General features: G+C 29.2%; 1 pseudogene; it reads left to right on the top strand.

Moving 5' to 3' along the window:
• The first annotated feature begins 831 nt into the window (after nucleotides 1-831).
• On the top strand, nucleotides 832-6,829 carry LOC110636191 (uncharacterized; annotated as a pseudogene).
• The last annotated feature ends 7,399 nt before the right edge of the window (nucleotides 6,830-14,228 follow it).

Genomic DNA, 14,228 nt, shown 5'->3' with positions numbered 1-14,228 from the left:
TATAATACTCTATTAAACCAAATCAGTTTACTCAAAGCTTTCAATGGTGGGTGGAGGGACTTCAAGAAGAAAATGCAGGCAGCAGCCAAAGAGCCTAAGACTTGTCCAAGATGGTAATTGGATGGATAGATATTATTGATATCTTGGCATTCGGAGTCGGGTGCAAAAATCCACCAAATGCAATTTAAATCGAAAATGATATTTAATTGTAAAAGGGAAAATTTTAAATACTCGATTTTTTTTTCTTTTACTTTATTTTAATTTATTTTTCTAACATATAAATTTATTTGAAAGAATATAATTTATTATTTTATTAAAAACACTTACAATATTTAATTGTTTATACTTTTTGCTTAGAAAGTTATTTTCTAGACGCAGTGTCTTATAGTCATTAAACGGACGGGCGGGGGGAAGAACGGGATATTTGTATATATTTTATTTTTATTAAATTATTTAATTCTTTAATTAAATTTTTTATTAATTAATATTTAATTTATTTATTTAAAAAATAAATTAATTAATTTTTATATTTTTAAAAATATTATTATTTATTTTTTTATCATAATAAATAAATATAAAAAATATAAGAATATATAATTATCATAATTTATGTGTAAAAAAATAATTATATGAGTTGATAATTAATTAAATAAAATTATATAAATTAATTAAAATATTTTTTTTAAATATATAAATTATCTAATTAAATAGTAATTTGATTATTTTTTTAATAAAAAATAATAAATTAATTAAAATATAAAAATTAAATAATATATTTTGTAAATTATTGGATTAAATAATTAATAATCGGATAAAGAGACTAATTTAGACAATTGTTATTATTTATCTGCTTCAAAGAAGCCCTAGACTCGTTTCGTTATCGTTCGATTCCATTTTTGTTTTTCCCATGCTCGATTGCGCATAAATCAAATCCCAAACTTTTCTTCTTAACCAAACAAGATTTAGCTAGGTTTCGATTATTCTAGAACCGCATGCTTTTTTACCCAATTATGCTCGATTTGCTCTTTTGAAAACTCAATGAGGTTTTGACCGGATGAATCAATCAGTCGGGGGTTTAGGTGGTCAAGCGTCATTCTCAGCCTTATAAGCTTTTAGGGTTTAATTAACAATGACCGATGGCAGCAACAACAACATCAACGCTGTTGTTAAACCGATATGGATGAAGCAAGCCGAGGAGGCCAAGCTCAAGAGTAAGGCCGGGAAAGCTGCCGCTGCAAAAGCCGCATTCGAGGCGACATTCAAAGCTGTGACAAACAGGCCTGATAAACCTTCAGATTCTGATTCTGATTCTGATTCAGAAGGAGAAGTAGAGGAGGATTTGGCCAATAAACCTGTGGGCCCTGTGGATCCTAGCAAGTGCACTGCCGTTGGGGCAGGCATTGCTGGTGGGACTGCTTGTGCTCCCTCTACGTTCATATTCGTGACAAAGGACGCGGATGGAAGGGAAGTCCCGCATGGGGGCGCACAGATTAAGGTGAAAGTATCCCCCGGAGTGGGTGTTGGGGGGTACAGTGCAAGAAGGAATTGTGAAGGATATGGGGGATGGGACTTACACAGTGACTTATGTGGTGCCCAAAAGGGGGCATTATATGTTGAATATTGAGTTTAATGGCAAACCCATCATGGGTAGTCCATTCCCTGTGTTCTTCAGTGCAGGTGCTTGTCATTATAATTTTCTTTTTTCTGTAATTTTTGCAAATCTTTGTAGATTGTGCATGACTTTGAGAATGTTATGATTGATTTCTGGATTATATGAGAATATGTCAGTATTTGGTTGTCCAGTTTGATGCACTGTAGAATGCACGAGTTCAGTTTTTATGCAAGTGAAAGTAGAAATGCTGGGAAGATTTTTCATCTGTGGCATTGGATGGTTGAAAATAATTTTAGAATTAGAAAAATTATGTCGGTCTGCCAGTTCCCTTTAATTGCCATTGTTTGTTTGCAAGCATTTTGTATTTAAAATGTTCATGGTTCACTATCCTTGCAAGTTGCATCCAAGCCTAAATAATATTTTCTTTGGCAGTGCATCCTTAAATATTGAAGTGTTGTTGTGTAGGTACTTCAACTGGAGGACTTCTGGGTATGGCTCCTGCATCGACTTTTCCAAACTTAAGTTTACCTGACCATGCCCAGCATGCCAAACTATTCAGGATCTGTTTCTGGGGCATTCCCTGGATTAATTGGGATGATTCCAGCCATTGTACCTGGTGCTTCTGGTGGTGCTATTTTACCTGGAATTGGAGCATCTCTTGGGGAAGTTTGTCGAGAATATCTTAATGTTCGGTGTGCAAAATCTGACTGCAAGTTGAACCATCCACCTCACAATTTGGTAATGACTGCATTAGCTGCAACAACCACCATGGGGACTCTTAGTAAGGTGCCTATGGCACCTTCAGCAGCTGCAATGGCTGCTGCTCAGGCCATTGTTGCTGCCCAAGCTCTTCAAGCTCATGCTGCTCGGGTTCAAGCACAAAATCAGTCTGCCAAAGATTCAACTGGTATCTTTATTTCATGCCATTTAGTTATGCATGTATCTGATAGCTTTTATGCATACTTATTCTTCCATTTCCTGATGCAATTGCTCTTTAGTGGTGTCTATAGTGCCACAAACAGAGAGAGAGAGAGAGAATCTTGTTTCCACTCAATGTTTCTCTTCTTGCTAGGTTCACTTGACGAAGCTGGGAAGGAAGACACGCTGAACAAGATGCTCCAAGTTAGCAATCTTAGCCCACTTCTGACGGTGGACCAGCTGAAACAACTATTTGGGTATTTTGGCACAGTTGTCTATTGTACAATTACTGATTCAAGGCATTTGGCCTACATTGAATACTCTGAACCTGAAGAAGCAACTGCTGCTTTAGCATTAAACAATATGGATGTTGGTGGTTGGCCATTGAATGTTGAGATGGCTAAATCACTTCCTCAAAAACCGATTTTGAATTCTTCCACAGCTTCATCTTCTCTCCCAATGATGATGCCGCAAGCTGTTTCCATGCAGCAGATGCAATTTCAACAAGCTTTGCTTATGCAACAAACTATGGCTGGACAGCAGGCAGCTAACCATGCTGCAATAATGAGGTCTGCTGCAGAGTTAGCAGCTGCCAGAGCTGCAGAAATTAGTAAGAAGTTAAAAGCTGATGAACTTGTTGATGAAGAGAAGGAACCAAAAAGAAAATCTAGGTACATGATGCCTCTTCCTTTACAATAAATTGATAGTATCGTTTCTGTTAAATTCTTTGCCTTTGCCTGACTTAATGTTTTGAAATATTATGGACATACCAGTGTGTCTTTCGTATAAGGATCATGTCTTAGATCACATATTACTTCTATTTACAAGCTGTTATCATCAACTATGTGATTTTGATGTTAGTTTGGTGCATTGTTTTATGCCATAGCTTAAATGCATCCTTAGAAGGAAAGTCATCCTCTAACATATATCAATACAACTTTGATATCTGTTTATCTGAAACCTCTCTCTCCACTGATTATTGGGGGGATAAGGTAACTTTACCTTTCAGTGATCTCCAGAAAATTTCTCCCTATAAGATGGGTTGCTTTGATATTGATTTAATGAACAGAAATGCAGAATTTAATAGATTATATGGCCTGAGTCTGGCTAGGTTACGATATATGTTTTTTTATAAAACTGGAATTTGCTGCTGTGTGATTGGCTTTTGCCGCTTGTTGCTTGTGTTACATTTAATTTTACAACACAAAATAAAAAATGAAAGATTTATGTTTGCAGTGTATTTCCTGAAAAATTATATTAATAAGTGTGGTGTCAATGTTCAGTTGTGGTAAACAGTTTACTTGACAATACTTCTTTAATGGCTTGTTAATCTCTTTTTCTTCTCAATCTGACCGTCAGAAGCTTACTACCAATTTCTTTTTGTTGGATGGCACAATCTAAAAGAGGAACACAAGGTGTTCTTTGTATGAGTCTTTTAACTTTTATACTCTTCTTTCATGCCCCTTGCATTTTTTCCCCTGCTAAATCATGCTGTTAAAAATTCCAGTGGTTGCTGAGCAGCCAAATTTAGTGAAGAGACCAACTTGGGGTTTATCATTATGTGAAGTTCACTTGTTCTATTCTTAATCCATTGTAATTTGGGATCTTCAACTCTTCTGTCATGATTGCTTAACATTACATATTGAAAAGAACAATTATAGACTTGAAGACCATACTTTGTGTGGGTTTCTTTTTGCCACTAATGAATTTTCTGCCCTATGAAGGTCACCATCCCAATCTCGAGCAAGGTCCAGATCTAAGTTAAAATCACCAGTTAATTATAGGGGAAGGCGGAGGTCTCCCTACTCAAGGATAAATAGGAGTAGGAGTGTGAGCCCTCAAAGGAAGAAGTCCTATAGAGCTGATTCAGGTTCGCCAAAATGCCGCCAAGAATATTCACCACATAGAGTGAGAAAATCTGTCCATGGTGATTCAAGATCACCAAGGCATCATTGAGGAAGTAGATCATCTCCAAGAAATGACAGCGATAAACAAAAATACGGAAAACGCGCTAGGTCCAAATCTGTGGAAGATACCAATGACCTTGCAAAAGAAACCCAGGATGACAAGACAAAGCAACATGAGAAGAGGAGATCCAGGTCATTATCTGTGGAAGAGAGGAATAATGGAAGTCGGTCATCCCCAAGAAGTTCAGATGAAAGTGAATCAAAACACAGGAGGCAGTTGAGATCAAAATCTGTGGAAGCACGTCATCGCTCCAATGAGAAAATGAATGAAACCAGGGATGAAAGATCAAAACATTGTGAACTTCTTGGAGGTCGTACCGCTCCCAAGAGAAAAGAAATGAAACCATAGATAAAGAGCATAGTGACCAAAAGTAGTCTAGATCAATGTCTGCTGAGGGTAAGCATCACAGAGGAAGCAGGTCATCTGCAAGAGGTGGGGATGAAAATAAATCAAAACAGGTGAGGCTTTGTAGCTCAAAATGTCCAGAAAGCAAGCAGCACTCATGTCATAAGAAGAGTGAAAATAGAGATGAAAAATCAAAGCATCACAAAAGAAGAGGTCATTGTCTGATGAAGGTACGCATTGCAGATCTCCTAAATCTTTGGAGGAATATAAATCAAAACATAAATTGCGCTTTAGGTCAAGATCTGTAGAATGCAAGCATCACTTGAATGATATAAAGGATATAAACGGAGATGAAAATCCTATGCATGATGATGACCACATATCATATGAAACTGAAAATGTTACTTAGGAACAAGATTCTATTTTGAGGGATGCAACTAATATGTGGAATGATGGAAATCGAACTCAGCTGTCTGGTAATGTCAAATAATATCTATGTATGAAGAAAAAAATTGAACTTTCTGCATTTCTGTTGATTATTTATTAGATTTGTAATATAATTAATGATGTTTACAGGGCTAGAAGGACAAGATGAATATCAAAGTGCAACGCAGGAGGATAAAATTGACTAAACTGGTGCAAGCAAGGATGTGGGATACATCAATAGAGAACCACAGTTTATGGTTGAGGATGGTAGTTCTTACAAGCTCTCCAATTGAAAGCGCAGGAGAGTAGCTTTGTATCAGCTGATAGAGATCCAAGCTTTTTTTCAGTGTAGAAGAAATGAGCTGAAGGGAGAAATGTTAAGTTGGACCTCTTTTTGGAAGTTGACTTATCTGGATGAACTGATAAAGCTCAATTAATTTAGAATTCTGTTGAGATGCGTGTCAGCCTTTGCTACACTAAGAGCGATTCTATTAGAAGATTTCTTAGTGTTTCTTTGCTGCTCAGTTTTTCTGCCTGTAGTTGGTTCCTCATAAATATGCACACTGTTGTTTGTTTACCTTTTGCAGGTCCACTTGTAACAGATTGCAACTAAGGTTTGAGGCATGTTCTGACCTTGATATGGATTAAATATATCAGAGGCGTCCTCCTGTTGTCTTCATCAACCAATCTTTGTAGCAAGCTTCTATTTTCTGCTACATGTATGTTGTACCATTGCCTCTATTGCTGCATGTAGACTTTTTGATAAACATGTTCGTTTGAAGGATAGTTACCAGCTTGCCATATTTTCTTTTTCAAATTTTAAATTTTGCATGATGTATTAAGTTAAGCTAGAATGTTAATTAAATCGCAAGTTCTTTATATGCTTGAGAATAGTGGTTTATCAGTCAATAGTCTGGTTAACTTGCCATGTAAATGTCTTTTGGTTGAGATCATAAGCCTGATCAGAGTGAAGGATTAGCACAGAGCTCTCTTCAACCGTTTCCCATTCTTTAAGTGAACGCTTTATGATTTAGGTCTTGACTGTTGGCATCTGTGGCCTTTATTTTCTTTTATCATTGTTTAAGTAGAAATCTTTTAGAGTATGTGGTAGGCTGATCCTAGGCTAAGCTTTATTTACTTTTGACGGCGTGGTCGGCCTGTCATCTCCCAAATACATGCAGGTCATAAATGGTGTTTTCTTTGGAGCTTATGAGGATCAATAATGAGGATAAGTTTTGCACAATTTTTCTGATGCAAGTAAAGGTATGCGGTCAGTACAGTGGAGAGCTTATGCCTAATGCTTTCTATCCATCTTGGAACTTTTTGAGACTGTTGATTAATAAATTGGGTTGGATACATTTGCAGTACTTATGTAACATGTGCAACTGTTATAAAATCTTGTGCCTTACTTCTTTCCCCATCTTTTTTTTTTCCTTTTTTTTTTTTTCTTTCCTTCTTCCCAAGGGTTTTTTCTTGGTTATGGAAGATACTTTTGAGGTCAAGTGAAACCAGATGTTACTGGGATGAATACCATTACGATTGCACAGTTTTGAGTGAGCAGATTGGCTGACTTTAAATATTATGGTGAAATGCAAATTTGGTTTTTGACAGATAATTCTCATTTGAACTGCTATGTTAATTATGTTTTGTGATAAAAATTTCAGTAATCCTTCATCTTCCATATTGATAATGGTACCTCTAGTAATTTAATCTTGGTCTATATAGCTAAAAGTTCTTCATGCTTTCAGCATTGCAGCATGAGTATTTTGTTTACTTGCATGATTGCCATAGATTTCCTTTTAAGACAACGTTTTTCTATGGATTGTCATGGTGCTGGGGGTGCCAGATGATTCCCTGTTTTTTAATCTCGAATTTCAGGCCAGTGCTGCTCAAGCTGTCTGGTTCAGGTTTCTAGTAACACATTGGTTGAAATACTTATCACTCAACCATGTAAATTATTGTGGCCAGTCATGAATGTGGATGAGCTGTTAGTGGTATTCCCTGGCTGTCTTTTTAGCCTTCTTGAGGATAATCACCTTTATAATTGAAAATCCCTTTTAACTGCATGTGTCACTCTTGATTGTTTATGAGAAAAAAAAGAGTTTCTGCTGATTGCACATAGCAAACATAACCACGAGAAGCTCTGCTGGTCTCCCTGTTTTTTTTTGCTTGTTTAGTTGTTTTTTCCCCATTAATAGGAGTAAGTGTTAGTTGCTGTCAGGGCACCCAATAATTTCTCAACTTTTGGGCATCTCTTTTGTTTATTTGCTTCTAACCCCACCATTAGTTAAAAATAAATAAATAAATAAAATGGAATTTCCGGTCTCCGGATGGGCAGAAGCCCTTTTTTTTTTTTTTTCTCTCTTCTTCTTCTTGGTAGGATGGACTATGGATATGATGGTGGGAAAGCCGAAACTTTTGGTCTATGTTGCGGATGTTACAGCACATGGGGCAGACTGCTTCCCTTTATTTCTCCTCTTCTTTTTTCTTTCTTTTTCTTTTTTTCTCCTCTCTCTCTCTCTCTCTTCGATTTTCTTTTTTTGGGTGTCAGCCAGCTTTGCAAGGACTTCTCTAAGGAAGCGTGCTACATATCGTGAGATGTTGAATCTTGCTGTGGCCTTTGTTGTAGCCCTTGCAATGTAGATTAATCGAAGCAGCAGAACCACAATCATTTTTACTTGTTGCCTGAAGTTGACGAGTTTAAAGGTTTTGCTGATGCAAGGATATAGCTCGGGCTGGGTTGCAAAATATGCTTTGGTTTCCACACTGAATGTTCTTTTTAGTCTATTAACATGTATGCATCATTTTACCCTTTAGTGGGTTAATGTTAATGATGGATGCTCTTTAAGGTAAATCGAAAATTTTGTATCAGCAGCGATTTTGTTATACAGGGCCTCATTTGGGTGGGATGACTTCTAGTGAGTCTAAAATATTTGGATTTGGTTTATTTCTGGTTCACAAAGCTCATCTATGTTAAAACGAAAATTATTATATTAAATTCAACTAATTATTATATGATTTGCAAATCTCAAGTGAACTTATTTTTAAATTCTTTAAATTGATATAATTAAATAGGCTAGAAATTTTGGTAAAATAAGGAGATTGATAAGTAATGTGTTTAGCTGAGAAGTTAATTCCCATACCATTCTGAATCAAGTGACAAGCAGTCTTCAGAAAATGAGCAAAGTTGGGTCCCAACTTATATAAATATAAGAGACAATAACATTTTATAAAAAATTATTGAATTTTTTTTGTTGTAATATTATAAAAATGAAGTCTTGTTGGGTCTACTTCTACCCGTTAACACCCACCCCTTCCTATAAAATAGAATAATTATTTTTTTTTTTTAGTTTACAAATATTAAAAAGAAGACAGCATTCGGAATTAAGCAACCTCTTATTCATATGCCAGACTTTCGATTATGATATTACTAATTCCATAGTATAATATGCAAAATCTCCTTAATTCGCATCACAAAATACCACGTGAATCTACCGTCAGCAAATAGTGACATCATTGGGACTCAGCGAACCTTTTTTTGTTAAATTTAAAAAAAAAAATCTCTTAGTGTGTGTATATATATATATATATATATATATATATATATATATATATATATATATATATATATATTATTGGATTGAACTTGCATATTCTTTAGAAGGCGGGTCTAGAGAATTTGTTTTTGGTTACATTTATCTCATGAACTTCTAACTATGGTCGTTATATTTTTTTTTTAATTTATTTTAGATTTATTTTTATTTTATTTTATTTTTTTATCATTAAATCAGAGATTATTAATTCATCCTAAGATTAAAAGAAGAACCCTTCATTGAATAGGAATATATGCAATTAATATAATGAGGTTTTCAATTTGTAATTTACTTTGATTTTTTTAAAAATAAATTTTCATATTTTTATAATTAATTATATTTATATTTATATCGTATGCTTCTTTATTTGGTAATTAAAAAGATGATATTAATTAATTATATCCAACGTAGCTATCCAATTGCATCACACAATAAAATTCAACAGTCATTTAATAATATATATTATTTGTCACTCTGTTCATTTTTTTTAAGTGAAACTTTTACAATCTAATTACTTATAGTGAGTATATTAATTAATTTTTTAAATTTTTTTAAAAAATAATTTAATATATTTATTATTTTAATTACTAAATTATAAAGTGTATATTTAACTACATGAATAAGAGCCTTTCATCAATAAACATAATTCATTTATGTTATATATTTTCTCCACCTTAGATTGAAATCTCTTTCATTTTATGTAATGAGCAATAGCTCCTTATTAATGGACCAAACTACTCCTCGTTAGTTACACCACATTAGTTATAATTATACTAACCCACTTAATTACAAAGAAAGTGAAGAAGGTGCTAATCCAATAGAACGACATAGGCTGTTTTAAAATAATTCCATTCCTATTTAGATGAGAGACGTGCCAGAATTCAACACACAAATTAATTAACTAGTGCAATGAAATTCAACTAATTATTATATGATTTTATAATTTGCAAATTGCAAGTGAACTTTCACTAACTTTAAAGACTTTTGAGGACAACATCAAAGGTCCCATATGAGGAAAGGACAGACACAAACCTTACATATATTTTTTAATGAATTTTTGCCTTCTCGGCCAACTTTCAGTTGAGAAGGCGTCCTATGTCCATTCAAATTTCAAGTATTATTGCATCCAAAGATAGCCTTAGTTTAGTTAATGTGAACAGAAATTCTTTCTTTTTTTTTATTAATTAGAATCTAATTTTATTAAAAAAATTATTATAAAATTTATTTATTCTGAATAAATCAAATTAATTTTTGAAAATATATTCTTAAAATTATTTTAAAATAAATTTTAATTTTAAAATGCCAAATTTGACTGAAAGACATTCCTACTGAGTCACCTTGCCATCTACCAATCCAAGTTCTTCACGGGGTAGCAGTGATTTCATTAATTAAACTAAATAAACAACACCATTTAATTAAATCCAAGGATCTAATTAGGAAATATCGCATTTATTATGTTAAAGGGAAATTGATAAACTCAAGCTTATATGAAACAAGTTTACCAAACCTTAAACTAAATAATTAGATATAGATTCATGTATTATATATAATACATTTTAATTAATTTTATATACATCTTAATATAAATATTTAATTTAATAATTATTAAATTTATTTTTATATAAATTTAAATTTATATTAAATATTTTTTTAATAATAATTAAAGGGTGCGATTAATAACAACGAAGTTTTCGATGAGATATTTACTGTTTAGGCAGGTTGAACTCTTGCATTATTATTAGGCTAATTTATTATTATTATTATTATTATGGGTTGGCGAAAGGCAGTTTTCTCGCACGAAAACACGTTTTATACGAGGAGGTAGTTGATGAGAAAATAATATTTTTTATTACTGAAATTATATTATAAGCCAAATATTTTTCGTAGTTATAATAATATTTTTTTTTTTTTGACTTCACACTATGTTACATTTAATTTGTAAATTTTTAAAAATTAATTATTTAATTTAAAATTTAAATAATTAATTTTTAAAATTTTTAAAATTAAAATATAATATAATATAAAATTTAAAAAAAAAATTATAAATTAATATATAATATGGGGTAAAATCCAAAAATCAAATTGTAAATTCCCTTTTGTTTTTTCATCGTTTGCAATTATTGTAGGAGAGAAGAAAGAGTAGGGCTCGCCGTTGATTTTACAGCAATCCAATGATTGCTATAGTGTTTATGCTCAAGCGGCTTAATTAGTCAATTAGAAAATTTTCCAAGATAGCCTGATTATATATATGTAATATAATAATAATAATTATTATCTCATTTAATTTTTGTATTATAATATAAAGAATTCATATGAATTTCCTTTTTTTTTAAGTGTTAAATATATGTAGTAAATTTTAATTTTCTAAATTATTTTTTTATTCATTTCTAATAATTAATAATTTATTTATTATGATTTAAATTGATCATCATTAAAATTATTCAATTATCATTAAATAGAAAATGAAAATTCATTTAAAAATAAATTATTTAAATTTATACTTACAAATTAAAATTTAATTAATAATTGCTATATGAAAATTTTTTTAAACCGTTATTTGTAAGGCAAATAGAAGTTAATTATTTTGTTACATAATTTTTTTAACTATTAAAAAATTTTTGCAATTTAATGTTTCATATTATTTTTATTTTTTATATACTTTACATATACATAAGTATATGTTAAAATTTATAATATAAATAAATATTTTATTAATATATTATTGTTATCTATTAAATAAAAAATTTTTAATCCACCTAACTTCTATTATACATTGCTGACGTAATTGAGAAAACTAAAATGTCAATGGTTTACTTATGGAACTGTAAATTTATTTATGGGGAATTTAAATTTCATTCCATTTTTTTTATATTACACTTTAATTTTTTAATTTTAAAAAATTAATTATTTAATATTTAAATTTCACATTATATTATATTTTAATTCTTAAATTTTTAAAAATTAATTATTAATCTATTTAATTTTAATATATAAAATTATTTAATCCCTTTAATTTTAATATATAAAAAAGAAAATTATTATTATTATTATTATTATTATTATTATTATTATTATGTAATTTACAAAATTCACAGCTCTTTTAAAATTTGTCTGATATTGAATTTCAAGATAGAAAAAAAAAACTGTTTTAATTAGTGTTTTTTATAATTAAAATATATAAAATTTAATTTTAAATTAATATATTTTAAAAAATATTTTTTAATAATAATTTTAATAAATATAACTTTAAGACTTGCAATATATGCATGATCACAGCAAGTGCAAGTGAATTCCCGATAGACTATGGTGGAAAATAAGGAAGCCAACAAAGCAAAGGACGAATAGAGACACGTGTAGAGTATTTGGACTTTATTATTGGTTACTAGGCATTATTGAAAATATAGGCTAGGGGTAATTATTCGTTTAATAAAATTAATTTAAATTAAATTTTTAATTAAATAATTTAAATATTTTTTATTTATAAAATAATAAATATGTTTTATAGTTAAAAAAGAATATTTAAAATTTAAATATTATTAATAAAATTATAAAAATAATAATTGTAAATAAAATATTATTAATAATATTATAATTAGTATATTAATAAAAAAATTATAATTATTTCAGTTAGTTTACTTATAAATCAAAAGTAATTAACTAATAATCGAAAATTTAAAAAATTAAAATTATTAACAAAAATAAATTAAATTGAATTTATTTTTATAAAAATAATTAAATTTTATTAATTTCAGTTGATTATACAATTATATAATTATAACCGAATAATTAATGCAAACCTCTAAATTCTATCATCAATTTTGGATTTTGAGTGAACTAATAGCGTTAGTTTAGTTAATATGAATAGAAATTCTTTTTTTATTATTAATTATATTCTAATTTTATTAAAAAATATTATAAAATTATTTATTATGAATAAATAAAATTAATTTAAAAAATATATATTCTTAAAATTATTCAAAAATAAATTTTAATTTTAATATGCAAAATTTGACTCGAAGATTCCTACTGAGTCAACTTGTCATCCACCAATTAAAGTTTTTTATGTGGTCGCAAAGAGTTCACTAATTAAACTAATTAATATAAATATTTAAATTAATAATTATTAAATTTATTTTTATATAAAATTAAATATATATTAAATACACATTTTTTTTATTTTATAATAATAATAACAAAGAAGGGTGCGATTAATAACAACGACGTTTCAATGAGATTTGTACTGTTTAGCCACACTGAACTCTTATACTATTAGACTAGTTTATGATAGTGCGTTGGCAAAAGGCATTTTTCTCACATGAAAACACGTCATCTGAGAGGAGGTAGTTGACAATGGTGGTGAAAAGAACAAGAAAATATTAAATTTTTAAAATATGATAAAATGTAAAATTTATTTATCAATTAATTAATTTTTAAAAATTTATAAATTAAACTATAATATAATAAAAAAATTTAAAGGTTAAATAATTAATATTTTAAAATTTATAAATTAAATTATAAAATATGATAAAATTTAAGGATAAAAATTGTAAATTTTCCTTTACTTTTCATCTTGTAGAAGGAGAGAAGAAAAAAGCAATGGTTCGTCCTTGATTTGACTGCAATCCCTATGATTGCGATAGTGTTTGTGCTCAAGCGAGTTACAGGAAGGAGAAGAAATAAAACAATCTTAATTTCTTATATTTAAAAAAAAAATGTTAAATATATGAAATAAATTATAATTTTTTAAATTATTTTTTTATTAATTTTAATAATTTATTTATTATGATTTAAATTAAATCATTAAAATTATTTAATTACCATTAAATTAAAAAATGAAAGTTCAATTAGAAATAAATTATTTAAATTTATGCTTGTAAATTAAAATTTAATTAATAATTGCTATATGAATATTTTTTTAAACCGTTATTTGCAAGGTAAATAGAAGTTAATTATTACATAATTTTTTTAAGTATTAAAAAAATTTGCAAATTAATGTTTCATATTATTTTTATTTTTCTTTATGTATACATAAGAATATGTTTCAATTTATAATATAAATAAATATTTTATTAATTATCTATTAATAATTCTTTTTCAACCGAGTCTCCTGTGTGTCCACCTAACTTCTATTATATATTGCGAACGTAATTGAGAAAACTAAAATGTCAATGGTTTACTTATGGAACTTTAAATTTACTTATGAAGAATTTAAATTTCATCTCTGAATTTTTCTTTATATTACACTTTATTTCAGAATTTTTAAAAATTAACTATTTAGTATTTAAATTTTATATTATATTATATTTAATCTCTAAAATTAGTAAAATTAATTAATTATTTAAATTTTTTAATTTTAATATATAGAA

The sequence above is a fragment of the Hevea brasiliensis genome, chromosome 15, assembly GCF_030052815.1.
Source record: "Hevea brasiliensis isolate MT/VB/25A 57/8 chromosome 15, ASM3005281v1, whole genome shotgun sequence".
In the NCBI taxonomy this organism is placed as follows: domain Eukaryota; kingdom Viridiplantae; phylum Streptophyta; class Magnoliopsida; order Malpighiales; family Euphorbiaceae; genus Hevea; species Hevea brasiliensis.
This window is presented reverse-complemented; position numbering and strand designations above follow the sequence as displayed.